Below are 21295 nucleotides of genomic sequence, written 5' to 3'. Positions count from 1 at the left end.
ACATGTAACTATGCATTTAAGGCATAGTACCTGGTAAATCTAATAATGAGGGCAGTGGCATACAGTGGACAGAAAACATTTGGAATGGGCAGGTTATGAAGGAGTGTCTTTAGGAGAAAGAGGATCTCGTGTGCATCAAACATGATTCTCATATATTCTGTAAGAAAGCTGTATCTCACTAAGCCATACATAATGTTTTACTAATATGTGAGACTCCTGTCATAGTTGACATTTCAGAAAAGGAAGTTTAATTATTTTAAATTTGGGGACATACCTAAATCTCAGTGGAGATTTTGAAAGCTGGTTGACAATTCATAGGGTCCTAAATTTGAAAAAACAAAATGAAACAATTGCCTTTGATCTGAATCTAAATACAAGATAGTTCATATCCATGTTTCCAGAATAAAAGATAAAAAGGCTCTTAGAATATATATATACTCTGGTGTAACCACCATAATGTTATAATAGCTTTTAATTTTGCAGTATGTTTTTGCTGACTTCATAAACCACAAAATTGACTCCTTTCTATTCAACCGAAAGTGAAATTACGGCTTTGACCAGTCTTCCTAGGATAGGTGGAATTTGTCTAATGGCTGAAGTATAATATTAATACATGGCTTAAGTTTTTTTTTTTTTTTAATTTAGGAAAATCTCAAGCTGAAAAATCTGTGTGCATGCAAATAAATCTCCTTCCTGATATATGATGTTAAAAGAATAAATGTTCTAAGCTAATAGCAATAAGCCAGTGTTACCAGCACATGGTATAAGATTTATTAGTCCAAAGTCCAAATTTCCATCTTTTAAGGCAGTGAATAATTTGTTAACATGAGTAATTTTTCTTAACATGTGTAACTCTCAATCTAGTGTTTAATATAGATCTCATTTATTAGTTCCTATTAGGATTATATTTAAAAAAGATACAAGCCCAGTTATTAAAAAAGTCGTGGGAATGTAAGGTAAAACATAGGGAATATGGTTAATAATATTGTAATACCTTTGTATGGTGATAAATGGTAACTAGTATTATGGGGGGATGTGTTTCATGATGTATAAAAATATCAAGTCCCTATGATATATGATAGAAACAGGCAGGGTATTGTATGTCATTTATACTTCAATTAAAAGAAGTGCCTAATATCAAAAAATATAAAAGCAATACTAAGCTCTGGTGTCTGGGAATGCAAACTTGGGAAATAAAACTGTATTTTTAAAAAAACAGCAAGGAAGTGATTTCTATAAAAGTAAAGATTTGGGAGATGGGAGAAAGTTTTGACTGGGACCCAGCTTCTGCAGGGGTGACAGGAGTTTTAACCTGGTGGTGGTTGCAAGGGTGTTCCTTAGTATATTCACCAGGCCACACATATGTTCTGTGTGCTTTTCTGTATCTGTTTTAGTTCACATAAAATGTTTTGTTTTCTTCTTAAGAAGCCTGTATGTAATATATAAGGTAGGCTTACAGTGACCCTGAGATCATGACTCACATAAAATATTTTGTTTTGTTTTGTTTGTTTTTTAAGAAGCCTGTGTGTAATATATTATATAAGGTGCTTGGATAAAGAACTTAACATTTAGTGACTACCTTTAAGAACACTGCCTGGGCTGTCCTTTGCCAACAGGATTAGACTTATTAAATCATCGTTGTCATATTCTAGCTAGTGTTTGTCACGAATTTGACATTTAAGTAACATGTTAATTACGTTAATATTTTGAGGGAGAACACCAGATTTTACTACCTTTAAATCCTCTTAGCTTATATATTGTAAATGGTAAATAGTAGATAGTCAAAATGTTTATTAAACTAATGGATGCTATTCTGTCATCAAATATAAAATGCAGTTTATTTTTCATAAAATTATGTAAATGACAAAACTGTCACATCAAGGTAATAAGTCTTAACCATTTTGTTTATCTTTTTTGAAGATTTTATTTGTGAAGGAGTGTATGTGTGTGTACACACACACACACACACACACACACACACACACACACAGGAGGGCAGAGGGAGAGGGATAAGCAGACTTCCCACTGAGCAGGGAGTTTCAGGGCTTGGATGCTAGGACCCTGAGATCATGACTCGAGCCAAAGGCAGATGCTTAATTGACTGAGCTACCCAGGTGCCCCCAGTCTCTGTGTTCTGTAACAGTAATTCCTTGGATCAGTAATTTTGGCCTTAGTTTTCATATTCTTAAGGATGTCATGAAATTCTCAGCATAAGAAGTTTTCATTTACTTAAGCTTTATGAAGATGTGCCATATGGCACCTAACACAAGAGTATGTTTTGTTTCAAGAAAGCAAATGACAGTATGGTGTTGGAGTTTCAAAAATGCTGAGAATCATTGTATTATGCTACTTGCTTTATGTAATGGCTTGCTGTTTGAATTGTTGATTTTGTTGCTTTGCATTGTTGCAATATAGAGTTAAAGAAGAGATCACATCTGTGCCAGATTCTTATATCACAGGAACTTTCAGTCATGTTATAAAGGTGATGTTTGTGGCACTGGCTTTGTTACGTGAATATTTACAGGAAGTTTTAGTTAAGATCTTCCATTGTTCAGTGCTCTACATGGCTTAGGTCACCTTCAGTTCACATTTTAATCATGTCTGTAACACAAATCCAGAGTTCTTTCAGAGAAGTACAACTGCTTTTCCTTAAAGGTAATAATCTGTTCCTATTAAAGTATCTTGGTATCTTATTGGTAGAGTGTACAGCAGTTTGTGTGTGGCTATGGTAGGGTATGTATTATTGCTTTTCTTCCTCTCAGCTGCTCCAGTGCCACAATTAGGCTGAGTATTGCTCAGCTGCAGCTGCTGGGTGATTATGAACCATCCAGCTCCTGTCTAAACTCAGAGGCAGATTTAGCAAAAGGAGCTATAGTAACAGCAGAGGGTGAAAGAGAAGAGCCAGTGCTGCTGCCAATATCATTATAACATATCTCTCTGCCAAGGAATTGTTGGCTGCAGCAGCACTACTGTTGTCTTGGAACTAGCAGACTTGATGGCAACATATCCTGGTCTGGATTGAGTTTACCTGATGTTACTCTTTAAAATCTTGAAGCTCACTCCAGGAAAGAGAGAGAATCGTGTAATTTCAAAGTACAGGATAATACTGATGGACTGAGTTACAAGCCTCAGTGCTCAGGATAGCAGTGCCCTTCAGTTTTTCCTGCTTGAGTGTATATATGTGACTGCAGGCTCCCTGAAGTTTATACCATATACTCCATGCTGCTGTAAGCTGGGTCACTTAGAAGTGCTGCTCCTATTACTGTTTGTGCAGTGGCAGGAGAGCTTATATGCAGGTTCTTTGGACATACTGCTTTTTCCCAGGAAGTGGAGGACCCTCAAGATGGATAATTTCTAGAGCTACTTGCATATGGTATATCCCATGTCTGCCTGAATTTTGCAGGTAGGAACCCTAGATTCTCTTCTGTTGTTCTGGGGTATGAGAAGATGGACATCAACAAACACAGACACATTATCAGCTATATATGGCAAGAAGCCCCAGACCGGAGGATGCCACAGGCAAATTTGGGGCTTCTGAAATGTTTCTCATTTTATAAACTTGCTAAGCAAAGAGCAGCAGTATCTCATCCTGTCTTTTACTATGACTGTCAGAAAAATCTACAGAGACAATTCCTTTTGCTAATTCTGGCTTTGAAACTTTGTTTGGGGTTGGCCAATTTGGGATGGGTAATGGGGAGCATTGGGAGAATCAGCGCTCCAGCTTGTATAACCGGAAGGAAGGAGGAGGTATGGAAGACTGTACTCCTGAATGTTAACGAGTACACATTGTAGTTGTGGTACATACTTCGCAAAACACTGGTATATTGGCTCCCATCTTTGTGCTCCCACAAAACTCCTCTGGTAAGAAAGCACATTTTCCTTAAATCATAATTATTTCTTTCCATTACAGTAATACATGTGGCAAGGAACTGTTTTGTATGAATCTTTAAGAACAGTCTCTCATAGATTAAATGCTTAATAAATTTTGAATTATATACAAAGATGTGGTTGTGTATTTTATGACTATAATATACATACTCGTGCTACATATGTTTTAAAGTTCTATGTCTACTAAAATTCTATAAAATTTAGTGCTTTTTCAGGGTGCCTGGGTGGCTCAGCGGTTAAGTGTCTGCCTTCAGCTCAGGTCATGATCCCAGCGTCCTGGGATTGAGTCCCCGTCAGGCTCCCTGCTCAGTAGAAAGCCTGCTTTTCTCTCTCACACTCTCCTTGCTTGTATTCCCTCTCTGTCTCTCTCTGTCAAATAAACAAATCAATCTTAAAAAAAAAATCTGTAAAACTTAGTGATTTTTCATAAGCTGATGTTAAATTCTTTAGATTTTTAACCTCAAAGTTTTGCTTTAGAAAATGATTTTATAAAACAGTTTGTAAACACTTGCGAATGTGAATTGAAAGGTCATTTTGGTATTTCTAATAAACTGGAAACTCTTTGTAGAGAAATTAAACTAGTCTTTAATGTGATTTATTTTAAAGAAGTATTTTTTACTGTTTTAATGAATATAGAAAGCCCAAGCTATCCACAGGAAAAGAAAAAAAAAGAAAACCTGGAGTTTTCTAAAATACATTTGTCATCCTATCATGTTACTAGCGACAATCATGGCTTACATTCATATCTTCCAAGGACAAAAAGAAAGTCCTGATTTTCTTGATGTAATTTGTGTAAAAGAATGTGATTTTATAGGCTATGTCTGCGCTTACTGGGATTGTGGGTGAAGACAGGAAGTACTGGGAGGAATGGACTGACCACTGAAAGTTAAAGATTGTCTGGTTTCAGCCTATGTTCCTAGCAGTATGTAAACTGTAGATTTTCTTAAACTAATTGTGGAGGTTAGTTACTTCTCTAGTTTTTAAACGTAACTTGCAGTTTGTTAGTATTACACAGAAATGGGAGTGGAGTAGAGAAAGTTGGTGACTTTTGCTGCATAATTTAATACTTATAATTGTTCTTTAGCAAGTTTATTTCTTACATTCGTTCTCTTGGAATTAGCATTTTACAGATAAGAGCACTTTTAGAATAATAGCTGTCAGGCATTTGAAAAGGAGCAGAGAAGGTAACATGGTGTAATAAGGAAAGGACTAAAAGGTAGAAGGCCATCTGGATTTTTTTTTTTTTAAATTATTTTTTATTTATTTATTTGACAGAGAGAGATCACAAGTAGGCAGAGAGGCAGGCAGAGAGAGAGGAGGAAGCAGGCTCCCTGCTGAGCAGAGACACCGATGTGGGACTCGATCCCAGGACCCTGAGATCATGACCTGAGCTGAAGGCAGCGGCTTAACCCACTGAGCCACCCAGGCACCCGGCCATCTGGATTTTAATGCCACTTTGGACAGTGAAGAGCTATGTAGCGTTGGTCAGTTCAGTAAATGCCCTATGCCTCAGTTTCACCATTTGAAACAGGACATAGTTGATATCCTTTCAGCCTTATATAAATGTGTGGTTCTGTTACAGTTGAAGTTTTTATATTGATAATATTTTAAGGAAACTTTTCAGAATCTAGAATTTGAAATAAAATAAGTAACAGGTAAGTAAAGGTTGTAGTAAAAAACTGACCCATAGACTTGGCACTGGGCTTTTCTCCAGCAAACATAGTATCCACTTATTTCATTAAGTGGTTATTTATTAAACCTGTTGTGTAACAAATACTGTGCTAGTTTTGATGTTATAAAAATGTTTGCAGCGTGACTGCTGCCTTTTAGGAATTCACAGTTGGGTGGCACTGGCTAGGATTAGGAGACTGTTGTAAACTTTGTAGATTGGTAGATCTTTTTAGTGTGATAATCTAGTACAACACTTCTCTGGTTTTTTTTCGTATTAGTGTGTGATACCTCTGAAACTTTAATGAGTCCCTTTGCATTAGATACTTGTAGCCTCAAGCAAACTGATTCAGTTCTCTAGGCAGGAAGGCTTGATTTGATTTTCTAGACAGTTTGTTACAGATACATGTGATACATATGCACATTCCATAACACTTACCTAGAAGTTTTACTGTAAGAAACACTTTTGAAAATAAGGCCTTTAGGGGCACCTGGGTGGCTCAGTGGGTTAAGCCGCTGCCTTCGGCTCAGGTCATGATCTCAGGGTCCTGGGATCGAGTCCCGCATCAGGCTCTCCACTCAGCGGGGAGCCTGCTTCCCTCTCTCTCTCTCTCTCTCTCTCTCTCTCTGCCTACTTGTGATCTTTCTCTGTCAAATAAATAAATAAAATCTTTAAAAAAAAAAAAAGAAAGAAAAGAAAAGAAGGCCTTTAAAAACATGTCAGATTTATTTAGCAGTAAAATTAAAAATATAAGGGCTTTATTCATTGAAGCAAATAGATGTGATGTCAGTTAACAGATATTCATGACTATTTGGATGATAGCTTTGCCACATTATATCAGGAAAATAACCACTAACATTAAGACATTTAATTTTTTTTAATTGATAAAAACACAGAGTAATTATTCCAGATTTTTTTTCTTTAACACGTTTAGTTACTAGTTAGAATGAAATAAGCGTAGACATTAGAAAATGGTTAGCTTTTTAAGGTTTGCAAACAAGATTTTGTAAAAAAGAAGAAAATGAAAAAGCCACGAAAATTATAGGTAGTTTGTGTTCCCAAAGTTTGTCAGTTGGGTCTTTGAAAATCAAAATCTTTTCCTAAAAGAAGTCTTTTTTGGAAGGTTAGTCTCTTTGGTTAGATTTCTAGGCAGATTGTTAGTTTATAAAAATTTAACAAAGTTATAGTAGTGTTTCATTGGTAAATGTGTTCTGATTGATTTTCAAATTGTTTTTTTTTTTTTAATCTGAGCTCTTAGAACACACGAAATATTTGATCAGCTAAATGCTCTGATTATACAGGGAATGACCTCATTCCCTTGCCAGTTACTCTATCTCCTCACCTTCCCAACTCTTCACCATTTAAAAATCACTGTGTTATGAGTTTCATATTAGGATGCCAGGACCCTCCCGGTGACACCTTGCTGTTAAGCTGAATTTAGGTACAGGAGGGTCCCTAGCTTCTCCACCTGCTTGTTCCAGACACTTAACCCTACTTCCTACTTTATCCCTATAGGACAGTATAAGGAATGGGAAAGCTTCAAAAGATTGGAAATGAGAATGAAAAATGAGTAAAGTAGAAAAGGGCTTAGGAAAATGAGGAATGAAGGTAATGTGGAAGTTTATAATTTCCTCCTTGGTGCCTTTTTTTTTTTTCCTGTTTCCCACGCATTTACTGTCATAGGCATTGCGCATGAAGGAAGAAAACCCATTTTATGGCAGGTGGTGTGCTTGCTACATGTGTAGTTCATATGCATTATTGCATTTAAATATTTGAAATATCTTTTCAAAATAAAAAAATGTGGATGATGATATTACATGTGAAGAAACTGAATATCAGAAAGTATATGTAATTTTCTAAGGTCATATGTCTAGTGATGACCAGAAGAACTGAATTTATCTCTGACAGGAAGCCTGTTCCCTAGAAGATAACTTCCTTAGGTATAAAGAGCAGTGATGGAAGGGAGGGTTTCTTTTCTTTTCCTTCTCCCTTAAACTGTACATTTTTTTTTTAAGATTTTATTTATTTGCCAGAGAGAGAGAGAGTACATACAAGCAGGCAGAGAGGCAGGCAAAGGCAGTGAGAGAAGCAGGCTCCCTGCCAAGCAAAGAGCCCGATGCAGAACTCAATCCCAGGACCCTGGGATCATGACCTGAGCCAAAGGCAGCGGCCCAACCAACTGAGCCACCCAGGCATCCCTAAACTGTACATTTTTATTGGGGGCTGAGAATTCCCAACGACTTACACTTTGTTTTTTAATTGAAGTAGCTTTGCAGTACATATTTCATAATGGGAATCAAGGTCAGATATATGAACTTTAAAAGATGGGTTATTCCACTAAACTCTAGCAAATGCTTTCCTTTTGTAGGTTTGGCTTTGTAATGGAAAATTGATACACTAATTCCAGAGCATTCTTTATCTTTTAATAACAAGATGTTCAGCCCAGATTTACAAGGATACAATGTTTGAATGTTTTCCCAATCAAGTTTCTCCTTTTTTTAATCTAAATTTAATTCAACAGAGGAACAAAGCAGACAAAAGATGGGTATTACACTAACTAAACTGTAGCAAGTGGTGTCCATTTGTAAGTTTGGGTTTGTAAAGTGTATTTGGAGTCTATGTGTATATAGTCACCTTCTCGCTCTTTCCCTGTCATTCCTCCTCCCCTGAATTGAGTTTATGCTCAAATACGAACCTTCTGAGTGAAAAGCTGGCTCAAACTTCTGTTTTGCAACATTGCCTTTATTTCCACTAATTAAATCATTTTGCCCTCGATGAATTGATAGAAATAGTTGGAAGGTCTGCCATTGTCTGAATGGTCCTACATCACATTTTGGATATGCTGCAGAAAGAGAGCATACTTTTTGCCTTGTCAATAAGATGACAGTTTCCTACACCTTGGAATGATGTAGGAATTGGCTTGACTCATCAGCCATTCAAAGCTTTCCTTCCTTCTGGAGGAAAACAGTAGGTTTTTTCCATCCTGCCTTCTTCCTATGAGTCTACTGTTACATGCATTCCTTACTCTCTGGATGAAAAGTCTCATCTAAAGCTCCAAACGGAAATTTTGTTTGCTGCTCATTTACCACTGTCAAATTCTGTTGACAAAGATTTTCTTAGCCACCTTAGAAGCCTTTTCTTCTTTGGCTTCTTTTTATTTCTTCAGTTGTATCTAAGAATGTACCCTTTGTCCTGTTTAATAAGCTGGAGCATTGTTTTCTAATGGGAATGCTGGGTTGATTTTGTAGCATTATTATGCCACATAGAATGTAATTCCTTCATACATCACTCCAGCAGTTCCATCATTGCCCATGTTTATTAAGTCTACATAAGTGTTGGCAGATAGGTTTTAAACTGTTATGCCAAGTCTAAATGATGAGAGTGGCTGCTGCTAGAATGTAAGCTCCATGAAGGTTGGGGGCAATCTTTGTTTTGGTTACAGAAGTTAACTCAAGTATCTGGAGCAGTAGCACAATGTGACACTTAATAAATGCTGTAAAGTCAATGACAGTGTAACAGTCCGCTGGCAGTATTTGCTTCTCCTGGGCATGGGAGAAAGAAATGTCAACAAATAACTAGCTCCTCATTAGAAGCTTATGCTGTAACCACAGATGCTTTTCAATCCAGGCTCCTTGGAGTATCAGGCCTAGGGCTAAACTAGTGGCATCAGTGCTCAGGGTGAATTCAAATAAACTTTGTACTTGAGCCTGATGAAGAAACTGAGGTTTCACTTTGCAGTGACTTGTGTTAAAGACCAGTAAAAAAAAAGTATGTGCAATAGGGAATTTCTTTTCTTTATATGTTATTCTTTATATCTCTAGCAGCTGTGCTTCTTAAAAACTCTGGCACACACCAGTTCCCCTTACATTATGTTGATATAAATGAATTATATGCATATATCTGGTTGTAGGTAGATTAAGAAAAATAGTCTGTGGTAAGGCTACCTTACAGTGACAACCTTAGAACGGGAGAATGAATCTTTGGTGTAAAGTGTCTTTGCTGCAGAAGGTGAGAGAAAGTAACCTACGTTAAAAATGTTAGACATCTTAAAAAAAAAAAAAAAAGATCTATTTAGAAATACGCTGTTTGATTATAGAAACATAGTTAGAGTATTTGAAAATTGTGGACAAAGATGATATCTTTTTTTTTTTTAAAGTAAACCCTATGCTGAATGCCCTCATGGCCCCGAGATCAAGAGTTGCATGCTCTAGTGACTGAACCAGCCAGCTAGGTGCCCCAAGATGGTATTTTCTTGATTTAAGACAACGTATTAGTACAGAGGCAAACTAATTATGACGGAAAAAGTCAAACATCCCAGCACCTTCTGGAAGTTTGCTTTTTAGAAGCAGAGCATCTGGAAAAATATTACTTCATACTTAGGTGGTAAAGGAAGCTGTAAAGGTATTTGCTGTTTTGAACTTAATTAGGGTCAGTAGAAAAAATTGATATGCAAAGTAGAGAAAGAACTTTTGGAGACAGAGACCATGTTTTCCTGGGTTTATATTAAAAGTAACAGGAAAAGTAATTTTGGACTTTAAGAAGATGTATGCTCTAGACTTTAGGAAACATATTTGAAAACCAGTAAGGGTCTGTGATTTCAGATTCTGATGGGCAGTATACCGCCTAAAGGAATGAAAAGTCTAAAAATGCCCCAGACTTATTGTATGAAGAGCTTAGAAAGCACTCTGATATGGGAGGCGGTCAGGGAAGAATTGTGGATTATCTCTGCATTTATGTAGTCCTTTTAGTGATTGAGAAAAGATAGTAATTAGCCATATCAAAGAACTGGTGGGGATAGTAGCAAGTGGGAATCATGATGGAGTACAAACCTTACCCTACTCCCTCCTCCTCACCTCATTACTTCTCACCCGTTAAGGCACTCCTTCTGGGGCTTAGTTCTTGTTTTTATTTTTAATTTTAATTTTTTAATTAATAGAACTTAAGTCAGAAGGAAGAACTCATAATAAAGGCCAGGTAGAAGAGAGGGTCAAGAATCTCTTAGTATATTGTCAGAAGATGAATAGGGTTTTTAGAATGGGATCCCTGGAAGAAAAAAACTAATGACAATGTGGATGATTCTTAGAGATAAATTCGAAGCTGGAAGTAAGAAGGAAGCCACAGATATACAACTTTAGGGAAGGTGACATAATAGATAGTGGGAAATGCCTACCATGTCTTCTTTTCATCTCCTGGCTTCTATAACATGTTCTTTAAGTTAGAAAAGATAGAAAAGAGAGTAAGAAAGTAGAAAATAGATAGTTAAGAGGGCATCTAGCTTCAGTTGATTTCAAGCTTCTAGGTCCAGAAGAATTCTGTTTGAATGTTCTGAAAGACATTTCTCATATTCCCAGGGCCTCGGTAATAGAGAAATCAACGGAGACAGGTAGACGTTTAAAAAAAAAACAATTTGATAAAATGATATTTTAAATGAGGTTTCTTTACTCTCAGGCCTGTTTTTGGGCTTTCGTTCTTTTCCAGATATTCTTTATTCCTGTGCCAGTACCACATAGCCTAATGATTAGGACCATGATAACAATAGCAAGAAGAGCAGTTAATGTTGAGTACTGCTTATGTGCCAGTCATGGTGAAAAATACTTTAAAATACTTCAACTAATTCATTTCTAACAAAACTCTGTGAATTAAGTATTTTTCTTTAGAAAATTTGGCTTAAATATTCTGAAATTTAGCCATTTTATTTCATGAAAGGATTTTCTTTTAAAAAAATATGGAATGCTGCACAAATTTGTGTTTCATCCTTGTCCACAGGCTGTGCTAATCTTTGTTATATTACAGTTTTAGTATATATGCTGCCAGAGTGAGCACTGAGTCAGTATTCTTTTTAAGTAGGTTCCACAAAAGCATGAAGCCCAGTGTGGGGCTTGAACTCATGACCCTGAGCTCAAGACTGAGCTGAGATCAAGAGGCAATCACTTAACCAACTGAGCCACCCAGGCACCCCAAGAAGTTACATTTATTCATGTATGAGCTAGGACTGCAACCAACTTGCTAACTTCAGAGCCCATTCTCTGAACTATGAGGCTGTGATTACTAGTAGGACAAATCTCATTTTTCTTTTTCAAAAATTTCCCAGCTATTATTATGCATTTATTTACTTATCCGTAAGAGGTTTGTTATGATTTTGGTTTAGATAATGTTTTTATTAAGGTTTATTTAGGAAGAATGGACATCTTTTAATAATGGCTCTTAGCATCTAAAAAGTTACAGGTTTCCATTTATTGAGCTTCTTTATATCACATGATTTTATTTTTGTAATACAGATTCTAAACATTTTTCCTCAAATTTATTTGTAGGTATTATTTCATGTGTGGTTTGAAAAAACCTTGTTACTTAGAAATAATTTCAAAGTTACAGAAGAGTTGCAAGAACAGTTCAAAGAACTTCTGGATCTCCCTTACCCAGATTTACCAATTGTTAACATTTTACTACATTTGATTTTATTATTCCTGCATTATTTATATGTGTATGGGTATTCCCACTCTTTCACCTCCACCCCCAACCATTTGAAGATTCTTTGCAAATATCCCGTCTTAATACCCTTAAGTACTTCAGCCTGTATTTCCTTAAAAAAAGAAAGATTTTCGGGGTGCCTGGGAGGCTCAGTGGGTTAAAGCCTCTACCTTCGGCTCGGGTCATGATCTCAGGGTCCTGGGATCGAGCCCTACGTTGGGCTCTCTGCTCAGCAGGGAGCCTGCTTCCCCTTGTCTCCCTGCCTACTTGTGATCTTTCTCTCTCTGTCAAATAAATAAAATCTTAAAAAAAAAAGAAACATTTTCTTATACAACCACAGTACGATTATTAAATTTAGAAATCTTAACAACTCTGTTATAGAGTTATCCAATATATAGTTGTAGGTTGAAATGTGTTTTCCCAAAAGATCGTTTTAATCCTAACCCGTAGTACCTGTGACTGTGACCTTATTTAGAAATAGGTTAGTTGTAGATACAATCAAGTTAAGATGAATTCAAACTAGATTCTGGTGGGCCCTAATCCAATGTGACCAGTGTCCTTCTAAGAAGAGGAAAATGCCATGTGACAACAAAGGCAGAGATTGGAGTGATCCAGCCCAAGCCAAGGAGCCTCAAGGATTGCCAGCAACAATCAGAAACTAAGAGCAGGCAAGAAACGATTCTTTCCAGAGTTTCAAAGGGAAGGTGGCCCTGCTAACACCTTTGAATTTGAAATTCTAGTCTGAGAACATAAATTTCTGTTCTAAGCCTTTTTTTTTTTTTTTAACAGCAGCCCGAAGAATTAATGCAGCAGTCCATAACCAATATTTTCCCAGTTGTCCTCATAATTCCTTATAACAATAACCCAGGATCTAATCCATTGCATTTAGTTATCCCATCTTTTTAGTTTCCTTCAGTTTGAACAGTTGTTCAGCTCTATCAGATGCTGGTTTTTGAAAAGTCAGGCTACATGTTTTGTACAGTGTTCCCTAGGATTTGTTAGGTGTTTCTTGTGATTGGATTCAGATTATGAATTTAGGGCAGCAATGCTATATAAGAGGTATCATGTCATTCCTAGTATAGGCCACGAAAAGGCACTTCTTGTTAGTCTGTTGCATTTGGCAGTATTAACTCAGGTAAGGTGAAACCTGTCAGACTTCTTCACTGTGAAGTTGGTATTTTTCTCTTTTAATAAGTAGTAGGTGAGGAAGTACTTTTAGCTCATTTATCAGTGATTGGCTGAATTGATTATTGCACCGTTGGTTGCAAAATGATACTTTTCTTTTTTTTAAGATTTTATTTATTTATTTGACAGAGAGAGATCACAAGTAGGCAGAGGGAGAGAGAGGGGGAAGCAGGCTCCCCGCTGAGCAGAGAGCCCGATGCGCGACTCGATCCCAGGACCCTGAGATCATGACCTGAGCCGAAGGCAGCGGCTTAACCCACTGAGCCACCCAGGCGCCCGCAAAATGATACTTTTCTAATTCTATAATTCCTTCTACATTTTTGAGTTGAGATTCTGTAAGAGAAAACCTTTCCATAGTCCTCATTTATTATCAGAATGATTCATAGACCTTTTTTTAGCCAACAGGTTATAATCCATTAATATCTTTATTATTATTATTTTTAAATAGCTTGTTTATTTGAGAGAGAGCGTGCATGAGTCAGGGGAGAGGGAGAAGCAGACACTCTTCTGATCAGGGGTCCTCGATGTAGGGCTTCATCCCACACCCTGAGGTGATGACCTGAGCCAAAATCAGACCCTTAACCAACTGAGCCACTCAGGTGCCCTGTCCTTATTCATTTTGATGCTCAAATTTGTTCTGTTGTTGGCCAGCAAGATCTTCAAGATGGCTCCTGTGTACTTTTTTTTTTTTTTTAGATTTTATTTATTTATTTGAGAGAAACAGTGAGAGCATGAGAGGGGAGAAGGTCAGAGGGAGAAGCAGACTCCCCGTAGAGCTGGGAGCCCGATACGGGACTTGATCCCAGGACTCCAGGATCATAACCTGAGCTGAAGGCAGTTGCTTAACCAACTAAGCCACCCAGGCACCCTCCTGTGTACTTTTGATATATTCCCATCATTTTCTGAGTACTACTTTCTTTCTTTCTTTTTTTGGGGGGGGTATGAAATGTACCAGGCTACCTTGCTCTAGCCACTTATCAAAAGAGCATTGATTCCTTTTAGCAGGTATGTGTGGTTTTGAATGGTTTCTTTTTAAAGTATATTTTTATAATTGACTATTTTTTGTATACAAAAGAAACCTATTTCTGTATATATTTTGTAATTGCTCTATACACATCTCTTGTTTCTTTTTTTTTAATTTTTAATTTTTTATAAACATATATTTTTATCCTCAGGGGTACAGGTCTGTGAATCACCAGGTTTACACACTTCACAGCACTCACCAAAGCACATACCCTCCCCAGTGTCCATAACCCCACCCCCCTTCTCCCAACCCTCCTCCCCCCAGCAACCCTCAGTTTGTTTTGTGAGATTAAGGGTCACTTATGGTTTGTCTCCCTCCTAATCCCATCTTGTTTCATTTATTCTTCTCCTACCCACTTAAGCCCCCATGTCGCATCACCACTTCCTCATATCAGGGAGATCATATGATAGTTGTCTTTCTCCGCTTGACTTATTTCGCTAAGCATGATACGCTCTAGTTCCATCCATGTTGTTGCAAATGGCAAGATTTCATTTCTTTTGATGGCTGCATAGTATTCCATTGTGTATATATACCACATCTTCTTGATCCATTCATCTGTTGATGGACATCTAGGTTCTTTCCATAGTTTGGCTATTGTGGACATTGCTGCTATAAACATTCGGGTGCACGTGCCCCTTTGGATCACTACGTTTGTATCTTTAGGGTAAATACCCAGTAGTGCAATTGCTGGGTCATAGGGCAGTTCTATTTTCAACATTTTGAGGAACCTCCATGCTGTTTTCCAGAGTGGTTGCACCAGCTTGCATTCCCACCAACAGTGTAGGAGGGTTCCCCTTTCTCCGTATCCTTGCCAGCACATCTCTTGTTTCTGATGGTTTTTCATTTCTCGTAGGTTTTCTGTATAAATAATCATTATGCATAAATAATGATTCTAACCCTAACTCATTTTTTTTTTTAAAGATTTTTTAAAATTTATTTGACAGAGAGGCAGGCAGAGAGAGAGAAAGGAGGAAGCAGGCTTTCCACTGAGTAGAGAGCCTGATGCGGGACTCGATCCCAGGACTCTGAGATAATGACCTGAGCCGAAGGCAGAGGCTTTAACCCACTGAGACACCCAGGCACCCCATAACTCATTTCTAATATTTATGCATCTTATTTGGTTCTCTTGTCTAATTGCATTGGTTAGTATTTTCAGAACAGACCAAAATGTTATTACAAATTTAATAAGACTGTTTTCTAGGGTTTGCCATTAAGTCATGATACCAGAGTTCATTTGATCTTTAGCTCTAGATACATAATAGAAGGATTTCTATTTCTGTGTTGTGGAGGGTTTTATCCTGTCAAGTAAGGGTGGATGCTGACTTAGTTTTTTTCTTGAGTTTTTTTTTTTTAATAAATGGCTTTTATTATTTTTAATAGGTTGAATTAATATTATGAGTAGACATCCTAAAATAAAACTATACTTAGATCTGAGAATAAGCCACAATTTTTTTTTTTTTTTTTAGTAGAGAAGCATACAACAGTGATTACAAGCACTGTCAAGCATAGTAGTGAAAGGGAAAAAAATAAAGCTAAAGGAAAACTGTTTCCTCTGTACAGTACCCACAGAATACTCTGGTGAACAGACATGTAGGGTTTTCCTATACCAGCTAATTTTCCAACACCAGCTGAGTGTTCTTCAGTTCAGTTCTGACACTGTTTACCTGGAGTTAGCCTTAGATCTCACAGATTAAGGGCTCAATTTTTCAAGACTGCTCTCTCACCCCCAACCTCAGGTGCCAGTTGCAAATAGTGGATTCTCAGGTTACACACAGCTTCTGTCCAACAAGGTTATAAATTGGGAGTTCCTGCAACTCTGCCCTTAAGTTTGATAATCTGCTAGAATGGCTAACAGAACTCAGAAAAACAGTTCACTTACTAGATTGATGGTTTACTATAAAAGAGTACAACTCAGGAACTACCAGGTGGAAAAGATGAATAATACAAAATATGGGGGAAAGGGCATAAACTTCCAGATAAGCCACCCTCCTAGCACCTCCTTGTGTTCACCAACCTGGAAGGTCTCTGAACCTTCTCAGTTAGGATTTTTATGGAGGCTCCTTTACATAGAAATAACTGGTTAAGTCATTGACTGTTGGTTCTTGGTTTAACCTCCAGCTTCTTTTCCCTTCCCTGAGATGGGAGTGTGTGGTGGGGCTGAAAGTCCCAACCAGCTAATAACATAAGTCGGTCCCCTGGTGACCAGCCATCTACTCTTAGGGCTTTCTAAAAATCACCACGTTAACATAAACTCAGATGTAGTTGAAAGAGACTTATTATGAATAACAAAAGGTGTTCCTTTCACCTTTATTGCTCTTACCACTTAGGAAATTCCAAGGGGTTTTAATTCTGTGCCAGAGCTCCTTGGCTCTGGCATTTTTCTGGCATCTTTTACTCCGTTATGAATGTTTGGAAAGCAGGTATTTTGATAACCCAGAATGTCTGTTGAAGCAATACTCTAACCATGAAAATTGGCAATCACTAAAGGACAAATGGCCTGGACTTCTCTCTGAGGCTAAATCTTTATATCAAAAGGTTAGAAAAATTGAAGGATAAATTAGATATGTTTTAAGATTAGAAAATAGAAAAACATATATTTGCACTGCATTTTCAGGACTGTTCTAGACTCTAGATCTGAAAAAAAAAAGGGATTATATTCAGTGATCAAATATGGCAGGAAAGGTGGTTATAGAATATTAGGGATTTTCAATACAGTTACTTCTCCGGGACAACTGATTAGCTAGTTACTAAGTTAATGCTTATATTTGCTAGCAATTCAAGAGAAAATTTGTGAGGGTGTGAAGAGGGAGATTTATCTCACTCAGAGCCTCTTCACTAGCTCTTGCCCTTGTTCCCCCAACTTTCTGTCTCTGTCAGGATTGGGCTATTAGCAAAAAAATAAGAAGGAAGCTTCTTACTGAATGCTTTGGAAGAGATTAAAGAGCATAAGACTAATTTATTCATGTAAGTATCAGAAAATTTAGTTTACCCATGAAATATGTGCTTTTTTGGATGGATTTTTTAAAAAGATTTAAAGTATTTTCATGCTTATTGATTTCTTAGGTCTCCTATCTTTCACTGAACTAATTTTATTACTTTCTGTTTGCCTGGATAGTCATCCTTTTCATCTAGTTAAAAAACTTTTTTTTTAATTTTTTAAGAGATTTTATTTATTTGTCAGAGAAAGAAAGAGAGAGAGCATGCATGTGCACAGGTAGAGGGAGTGGTAGGCAGAGGGAGAAGCAGGCTCCCTACTAAGCAGGGAGTCTGATGTGGGACCCTGGGATCATGACCTGAGCGGAAAGCAGATGCTTAAATGACTGAGCCACCTAGGTGTACCTCATCTAGTTAAAATTTTTTGAGCAGGGTGTTATGTAGAGTTTTTTTTATAGTCTTTTCAAACCCTCAGTGGCTCTAGCACTCTTCTGTACCTAATACTGTTTTTTGTTTATTTTTTGATTAAGATTAAATCTAGCAACTTATTTCACTGATTTGTATTTGTAAACCATACTGGATTTTTTTTTTTTTTTTATAAATAGTGAAAGAACAAAATTAAGAGAAAAGTTAATGAGTTAGAAACAACAGAAAAAGAAATCTCAGTATGATTTACAAATAAAAATCCTCTTTGGGGGTTTTTTGGTTTTTATTTTTTCCTTGTTTATTTCCTTTTTGGTAATAAGTGTGTAAGGCTATGATTTTGCTCTGAATACAGCCTTCGCTGCAGCTCACTGATGTAGAAAGTTGTTACTCTTTTTATTTTTAATTTAGTCTGTTTCTTCTTTGACACAAGAGTATTGGATCATGGAAAAACTTTATGTATTTATCTTATTTAGGAAAACGTGAAAAAAAAATTTTTTTAAGTAAACTTTACACCTGACATAGGGCTGGAACTCATGACCCTGAGAGATGGAGTCATGTGCTCTATGGGCAGAGCCAGTCAGGGGCTCCAAACAACATTCTTTTGTTGCTGTTACCTCAGATCTTACGGTATATATTCTGTTGTCAGTACTCAATAAATGATAAAAAAAAATCAGAAAATTGATTCCAGTCAGATATAAGGTATTCATGTATATGGAATTTTAAATATCTGTTCCCCAAACCAGAAATATAAAATGTAGACCATAATAACATGACAAATGTTGATGTAATTCAGTTCGGCAAACTTTTTTACACACTTGACGCGAGCAAGCAAATACTGCTAATATTACTGTTAAGATTTTGGTAATAGCACAAGATAGTATTGGGGAGTAAAGAAATTCTTGTTCAATTCTAACAGTTTTCCATAGTTGGAAACTTGCACTCCTGTATATGAGAAACCTTAGAAATCATGTTTTTTTTTTTTTTAAAGAAGATTTTAGAGAATGTTTTACACATAGTTACCGTATACATGTTTTTAAAAAATGATTTCAAGATTGAAATAGTAGGGCACAAAGATAAGGAATAGTTTAGAAATATTAATATTAATTCTTAAGTCATGCTAAGGAACTCGATACTGAGAATAAGTGATCATTCTTAGCTCAGGGGAAAAGGCTCATCATACAAAATGAAGGTAGAAGGAAAGAAAATATCAACTGTTTCTTAATTAGAAACTTGATCTCCTTTTAATGCAACAACTTCATCAGACTGGAACAAAACCATTCACACTATTTCCACATTAATTTTTTACTTCAAAAAGTAAAAGCAGGCAACTTCATATTCTTTGGAGATTCAAATTGTAGATGGAATGAAGTTCTTAACATATGTCCTGCAGATCTGTTTGATTTTAGGATACAGATATGGTCCATGGAACTCAATTATATAAAAGTTTGATATGTCCAAATACTTTTTTTCCCATAAGATTCAATTTATTCAAGTATCTATAGTATTTCTACATGGAAATAGTAGCTGTTGCTACATAACAAGCAGTGCAGAAAACGAATGTTATCAATTACTGTTGTCACCCTGAATTGTTGATAAGATGATGTCAGAGATTTCTGGAAATGATCACCATGCATTTTGCCTTTCTAATATAACTTATTTTTGGGTCACCCACTTTATACTGATATTTTGAGGCTAGAGCAGTTTTTGTAGTCATTATCAAGTCTTTACAGCTTACATGGGATATAGATAACTAGTGAATTAATCTGATATATGTTAATTTATTGTGGGTTGAATTTATTTTTTTATCCTATGTACTGTGTTTTTTTAAATCTACACTCCCTTCAGTTAAAGAGGCCAGATTCAAACATTAGTTTGTTGGCTAATATTTACGTTTTGAGTCCAGTCATAAACATTGATTGGGAAAGGATTCATTTCAACAAACTTACTTTATTTATTTATCTACTTTGAAGATTTTGTTTTTTTATTTAGCAGAGAGAGCACAAGCCGGGGGAGCTGCAAGCAGAGGGAAAGGGAGAATCAGGCTCCCCAACTGAGCAAGGAGCCCAAGGTGGGGCTTCATCCCAGGACCTTAGCTGAGTGCAGATGCCTAACCGACTGAACTACCCACGCCCCCCCACCCTCATTTCAACAAACTTTAATATCTTATTTATTTATTTATTTGAGAGAGAGAGAGAACGAGAGAGGAGAAGTCAGAGGGAAAAGCAGACTCCCTGCTGAGCTGGGAGCCCAGTGCGGGACTCAATCTGAGGACTCCGGGATCGTGACCTGAACTGAAGGCAGCTTAACCAACTGATCCACTCAGGTGTCCTAACAAACTTTAAAAGAAAAAAAAAATTATGTCTGTTTCAGGCAAGTCATCATGTTAATTAATTAAGCTTTTTAGGAGATAAAAAGGAAACTGTTTATTAGTTCCCTATTTATTAAGTATAGTACTACTTAGACCTCCAAGAAATTTTGTATTTGAGGTTTAAAGTTCGATGGCAAATCAAAAGAAGAGAAACACATTCAGGGAAGGCATGGTGGGGTGGGATTTGAGTATGTTTTGACGGATAAATAAAATGGACATTGCAGAGGGAGCAAATAACATGAACAAAGACACAGAGATGGCAAAGGCAAGATGCTTTCTGGTTATAGGGTGCGTCTAGCACAGAAATATATGTGCTTCTAGCATAGGAATAGGAGTCAGTCATATACTAAAAGTGATGGGTTTCAGACTTCACTGTTGCTTTTCATCACTTGGGTTGTGCAGGCTCCTAAATTCTACCTCTAGTAATTGTAATTTAGTAAACCTGGACTGAGAACCAAGAATCTTCATTTTTAATAAATACCTGAGGCTATTGTGGGGACATGTTTGTACAACTTGAAGCTTTAAATATGTTCATTTTGACACTGGTAAACCACTGGGACTCTGGAGTGTTATTGCCTCACTTGGTGTATGACCTTGGACAAGTTACTTAACCCTCTGCATATTAGGTTCTGTATGTGTAAATAAGAAAAGTAACAGTAATTGTTTTTTAGGATGTTTTGAGGCTAAATGAGATAAACCATTTTAAGTACTAAGCAGGCTATAATGCAGTAACTGCTCACTAAGTGTCATCTGTTGTTTTGTAGCTATCATTGTCATCTAATTAAGAAAAATGTATTTTTTATAGATTATATTCAGTTCATTAGTTATTCTACCCTACATGCTTCATCATACTACTTGCTGCATTACCTTGTGTTCAGTTTCTTCCTTTACTCATTCATCAAAACCCTTTGATATGTAGTGAATATAATATCCACATTATTAAATATACATATAAAATATGAATGTCATAACTACTTGTTCTTAATTGTTCACATTGATTTTTGTTTTATTTATTTTTTAAGATTTTGTTTATTTGAGAAAGAGAGAGCATGTGAGTTAGGGGAGGAGCAGAGGGAAAGGGACAAGCAGACTCTACACCGAGCTTGGAGCGCAATGTGGGGCTCCATCTCAGGACCCTGAGATCATGATCTGAACCGAAATCAAGAGGCACTCAACCAGCTGAGCCACCCAGATGCCCCTGATTTGTTTTATTAATTGGCGATAAGTTATATGCTTAGCAAATTCAATACTTTTTCTATTTGAGGCAAAACAATATAATGTAACAGCTCATTTGAATGAATTTTAATTTATTTAATAATGCAAAGATAGTATG

The 21295-nt window shown here is 36.6% G+C and overlaps 1 protein-coding gene and 1 non-coding gene across 3 annotated transcripts in view; one reads left to right on the top strand and one right to left on the bottom strand.

Moving 5' to 3' along the window:
* YES1 (YES proto-oncogene 1, Src family tyrosine kinase) overlaps nt 1-21295 on the top strand; it is a 64464-nt gene that overhangs the window by 1594 nt on the left and 41575 nt on the right. The gene's annotated exons all lie outside the window — the stretch shown is intronic.
* LOC116572537 lies at nt 11277-11380 on the bottom strand. Its single transcript, XR_004278395.1, has one exon. It is a non-coding gene; the product is annotated as a U6 spliceosomal RNA (small nuclear RNA).

The sequence above is a fragment of the Mustela erminea genome, chromosome 13, assembly GCF_009829155.1.
Source record: "Mustela erminea isolate mMusErm1 chromosome 13, mMusErm1.Pri, whole genome shotgun sequence".
Classification (NCBI taxonomy): domain Eukaryota; kingdom Metazoa; phylum Chordata; class Mammalia; order Carnivora; family Mustelidae; genus Mustela; species Mustela erminea.
Note: the sequence above shows the minus strand (reverse complement) of the source record. Positions and strands in the feature narration are given on the sequence as shown.